This window comes from Equus asinus, chromosome 12 (assembly GCF_041296235.1).
Source record: "Equus asinus isolate D_3611 breed Donkey chromosome 12, EquAss-T2T_v2, whole genome shotgun sequence".
Lineage (NCBI taxonomy): Eukaryota > Metazoa > Chordata > Mammalia > Perissodactyla > Equidae > Equus > Equus asinus.
Window position 1 is genome coordinate 18739215 of NC_091801.1, and position 6000 is coordinate 18745214.

The following is a 6000-nucleotide window of genomic DNA, read 5'->3' on the forward strand; positions in this document are numbered from 1 at the left end:
GGCTTTTGTGCTCTGAGCGCGGAATCTTGATCACATAGACAGTCAGGGCTCTCTAGCCCAGGTTCCTTATAATCTGTGGAGGGATAGATGGCTGAGTTCTCATTTTGGAATACAAACCCTATAATCGATATGCGACAGTAGTATACGCCACACCTATGAGTACTGGTGGTGACCCCTGTTTAGGACCAGGCTCAGCCCAAGTAAGGCAGAGTCTGTCCTGGTCTGGGGTCCTCTTCTCCAAGGGTCTGGAAAGTCACTGCTGAGGGTTCTACACTTTTGGCACGTGGATGCCCACTTATTTCCATTTTAAAATTTTACTTCTATGCTTACTCAAAGAGCAGTCAATTAATGTCAACGGAAGACTTTGTTTCTGCTCTGCGCACTCTGCAAAATGTTGGCTACCTGTTTGGCTAATGGGAAGGGCTGAGTGTCACTACCTTTGTGCTCTCTCTCCTCCTGAGAGCTCTGGAGATCCACCCTGGCAGAGGTGCTGGGAGAAGCCCCCTCTGAGGGAGTTCCATTTAGGTTAAAACCTAAGCAGCACTTCTTAGACAGTGTGCACAGTAATCACCGGGGCTCTTGTTAAAATGCAGATTCTGATTCCACAGGGCTGGGGTGGGGCCTGAGAGACTGAAGTTCTAAGGAGCCCTGGGGCACACTTTGGGGTTAGAGCAGAGGGTCGCTTGAGGAGAACAGACATTCCTGATTTGGACGCATTAGAATTATGAGGAGCTGAGGTCCCCCAGCAGACTATTTAAATACAATTCTCTATGGCCCAGGCACAGGTATTTAAAAACTGCCCTGGTGATTATAATATGCAGCTGGGGTTTGGATGGAGCGAGATGGTTCTCAAATTGTCCCCAGACCACAGCATCACCATCACCGGGGAACTTGTTAGACATGCAAATTCTCAGGCCCGTCCTGCCGACTAAATCAGAAACTCTGGGGTGGAGCCCAGAAATCTGTGTTTTAACAAGCTCTCCAGGGCTTCTGATCTTTGCTAAAGTTTGGCAACCTCTGATGAACGAAAGAAAGAAGAGGTTTCTCCTCCAGGGTTTGGATCTGAGGTTCTCGGCCCCGGCTGCACATCAGACCTGCTGAGCAGCTTGATAAACCTCTGCAGGCCTGGGACCCTCGCACTCTTTCTGACTCCAGAGTTCTGGAGTGGGTCCCAGGAGTGTGCGGCTTTAAAAGCACCGGAGGGATGTGGATTTACCGGCTGAACAGAGAAGGGGCAGCCCCCTAAAATGAATGTGGTCTATGACCTCCTGGCTCACGCTGTACAGCATTCTTTCGTTCATTCCACGTTTATCAAGCCCTGTCATGTGCTGGATGCCGTGCGGATGAGATCACCGTTGAACACCTGTTATGGACCAGGCACTTTATACACTAGCCCTACAACAACCCCACAAGGTGGGCCCTACTATAGTCCTCACCACGGTCAGTCATGACTCGGAAACCTGGACTCCACACCACACCACTCCCCACCACAGCACCAATCTTGACACACTTGAGGGGCAGCAGACCGCAGGCCTCTGAGAAGCCTCTGTGTTTAACCTTCAGTGGCTTATTTTGTGAAATTGGAGATATAATTGTAACTTTAGCAGATCTACCATTCTCCTTTCAGTTCCTCTGAGAGAGGGAGAGAGATGGTTTCAATCTTTAACTTATGCAAAGTGATGTCCTCTGTGTATGAAGAAGACTCTTGTTATCAGGGGGTAGGTGCTTGGAGCGTGAGTGGTCAGATAAAATATAGGCTACCCAGTTAAGTGTTAATTTAAGAAAAATAGCAAATAGTTTTTCTAGTATAAGTATGTCACAAATATTGCATCAGGCACACTTACACTAAAAATTATTTGTTGTTTACTGAAATTCAAATCTAACTAGGTATCCTGTATTTTTATTTGCCAAATCAGGCAAGTCTGTTGGAATGGGTTTTCTGGCCCCGGTGATGAACTTGCTCCACCTCCTTGTGACCAGGGACATTCCTGTGTTGGAAGCTTGCAGTTGGGGCTTGAGTAGGGGCAGAAGACAACTTCACCCGGTCTTAATGGGTTCTGCAATAATCAAGATAATCAGGCACAGGCTTAACCTAATACTTAAAAAAAATAATGCTTAATATATGACAAGCACTGTGTTATGAGCCATCTGCTCACTGTTTTATGTAATCTCACAAAACTATAAGTAGGCCCAGTACTAGCATCTCCATTTTACAGATGAGAAAACTAAGGCCCCGAACAGCTAAGTGATTGGTCTAAGGCAGGGTGTCTCATTCAGCATTATCAACACCTGGGACCAGGTAATTCTTTATTGTGGGGACTGTCCTATGCATTGTAGGATGTTTAGTGGCATCCCTGGCCTTTACCCATTAGCTGCCAGTAGCATTCCCTCAGTTGTAACAACCAAGCTTGTCTTCAGACATTATTATCAAAATGGCGCCTGGGGAGCAAATTCACCTCTGGTTGGGAACCACTGGTGGAAGATTTTATAGCTGTTAAGATGTTGAGGCAGGACCAGAACCTGCCTTCCCCAAGCCCTGTGCTCTCAGACACTGCAACATTTCATCCAGGGGAGAGTTTAGGAAGGAAGAGGAATCTGTAATATTACATTTATCTGGAAGAAAATCATTTGAAAATGACGTGCAGAGCTTTGGCATGACCCATGGTGGCGGCTTGATTTCCTCTTTAGGTGCTGGCACAGAGCTCTCTAGGGTTCCGAGTGGGTGATGCCTGGGACCTCATAGACATTTGATGTGGTTGTTGAATTATGGCATGAATGAGAAGACCCAGGCTTGCTATGGAGCGGGTTCTCCCTGCCTTGTAAATAGAATGGGCTTTGACACAAGTGGTTCTCAGGCTTGTCCTGCTGTGGCCTCACCGAGGAATCCCAGACACCCCTACCACTCCCCACTCTGTGCCAAAGATAACAAAGCCCCAATACTGCCAGACTCTCCGCTCCATAACTGCTCATTCATTCATTTTTGCTTTTTTTTTTATTGAGGTAAAATTCACATAACACAAAATTAACCAATTTAAAGTGTACATTCCAGTGGTATTTAGTGCATTCACCATGTGGTGTTACCATCACCGCCATCACCACTACCTAGTTGCAAAACATTTTCATCACCCCAAAAGGCAGAAGCAGTGGGGAGAGTTGGGAGGCCACTGCAATAGCCCAGGGTAGAGACGACGGGGGCTTGGATCAGGGTGGTGGTGGAAGAGGTGGTGAGAACTCGTCAAACATTTCTGACCAATACTCTGTGGGTGTGAGAGAAAGAGAAGAGTTAAGGCTGGCACCAGGTGAAGACTGAAAGAGGAAGAGATTGCGGGGAAGATCATGATGCAGGTCAAGTTCCCAGGAAGCCAACTGGGAGGTGAAATTTGCATACAGGAAGTTTGCTGGCCAGCACTCACAGAATCAACACCTGGGGGAGAAGTGAAGGAAGCATATACGGCAGAGGATGTTGCTGGGCTGCTATGCAGTCCCAACAAGGAACTCAGCCAACCCCATGAAGGAACTCTGAAGCTGGGAATCCTTCAGAGTTATCCAAATTGGGCCAGGTGGTTGGTTGGGTGTCCTAATTGACCTCCTACTTGACTGGCACTGGATGGAGGCCACCTTGGGAAGGGGTGTGATCTTGGACAAGGCGATTCTCCTCAGTGGAGGGCAAGCCATGCGGGGAACTTGGCTGTGAGCTGTCAGTCTCCAACACTCAGCAGTTGGGGGAGGAGTGCCGGGTCCTGGAGAATCTGGTGGCGACTACAGCATGCACTATGGATCAGTTGGACCTATGAAATTTGATATTCAAGGGGAGATGTTAAGTGACTCTTGTCTCTTTTCTGCTGTCACCAGGGGCCTGCACAGTCCCCTTCAAGATGGCTCTCCCCCACCTCATGCTGGACCACTGGAGTAGTCCTGTCCCACAGAAACAGAATGCTAGCTACCCATCTAATTAATAATGTTGTAGTAGTCACACTTAAAAAGTTCAAAGAAACAGGTAAATTTAATTTTAATGACATTTCATTTAACCAAATAGATCCAAAATATTATCATTTTAATGTATAATCAATTAAAACTCAGTGAGATATTTGTCTTTTTTCATGCTAAGTCTTCAAAACCTGGTGTGTATTTTACATTTACCTTACAGCACATTTTAATGTGGATAGTCACATTTCAAGGGCTCAATAGCCACATGTGGCTAGTGGCTGCCGTATGGGACAGCTCAGTTCTAGAAGTTCTTCAGCCTGCCAGATCTCTCCATTGGCTCTGTCTCAGACTTTGTGCTTGACATTCTCAGTTCCAGCATCATTTCTGCTGGAAGATTTTCAAGGCAGCTCAGGGGTCCGTACTCCATTGTGGCTTATGTATTTGTCTACCCACTCCCAAAAGGCTGTGTGCCCTATTCAGTGTGGTAACCCCAGTGCCTGGCACAGTGTTGGTCACAGAGTAGGTACTCAGTGATTTTATCCTGAGTAAATTATAGCAACACTCTATTTGTCTATAATTTGAGGGTGGGGAGGCTGATAGGGGCACGTCTTTTCCTTCTCCCCTCAAGCCTTCAAATAACATCAGCATTAATGAAGACATACTTAGAGCTTCCTCTGGGGATTCCAGCTGAACTTGAAACAAAGTGCCCTGGGTGGCAGGAAGAGGATTTATGTAGCAGAAATGCACTGAACAGGTCCTTTGCACAAGGCATCGGCACTTTCCTTTTGTTATTTTTCCTTCCCGTTGTTCTTTCATTTTCCATTTCTTTGACAACAGCCCATAAGTTAAAGCACCTAAACTGAACATCCAGGAAAAGAAGCCACAAAATGCGGACGTGATGGCAAAGCTTGGTGACTCACTGCGGTGGAAAATACAAAGAGAGGGGGTGGGGGTCTGTTTAGGCTTCCCAAGCACGGTAATCCCCTGGCCTTAGGGCTTGGGCTGTGGGTGATGTGGGTTCCTGAAAAACCACAGTAGATGTTGCCTGATCCTCTCTCTCTGAAGTGTGTTGCTTTCTTGTTTGGTGGTGATGCTTATTTGCCTTGTTAAATGCTTGAACTGTTGTGTGAACGTGATATTTTTCTTTTTCTTTTTTTTTGAGGAAGATTAGCTTGAGCTGCCACCAACCCTCCCCTTTCTGCTGAGGAAGACTGGCCCTGAGCTAACATCTGTGTCCATCTTCCCCTGCTTTATATGTGGGACGCCACAACATGGCTTGACAAGCGGTGCATAGGTCCGCAGCTGGGATCCAAACCAGTGAACCCCAGGCTGCTGAAGTGGAACGTGTGAACTTAACCGCTGTGCCACTGGGCTGGCCCCCATTTTTCTTTTTCTTTAAGAAAAGATACAATTAGGCAAAAAACACTTATGCTAAACAATGGAAGCTCCCATTTTTCAGTTATCTTCAACTTTTTTTTTTAACTTTTCATTATTAATAATTTTAAATATATACAAAAGTGAAGAATATAGTATAATGAACCCCCAGGTTCATGACTTAGCTTTAACAATGATCAACTCACGGCTGTTCTCTTTCATCTATAACTCTACCCACTCCCTCATCCCGTTTTGTTTTGAAACCAATTCCAGACATCAAATATCATATATTTCAGCTGCAAATATTTGAGCATGCACCTGAAAGAGTTTTTTTTTAATTTAGGAAAATGATTTTTGACTTCCCTTGCTACCTCTGGTTTCTTGGTGAGATCAGAATTGCAAAACAGATCTCTAGGCTCAATGTTATGGTAAATTCTTAGCTATTTTAACGGCTGGCGAGTTAATGACATGAGCAACCAGAGATGCTATTAGCTCTTGATTTATGAAGCCACATGTTCAGCTTATATGATGGATGTCATTAACGTCAGGCGTTGTGGGCTCATTCATCTGTCTCTGCCCAGCGCTCCTCAGTCATGAACGCACTCAACAGATGGGGAATTTCATGGCCACAAATGGAATTGTTTATCCTCTCATTGTTCCCGTGTCAGCAATCAAACTAAATCCATTACCCACCAATAA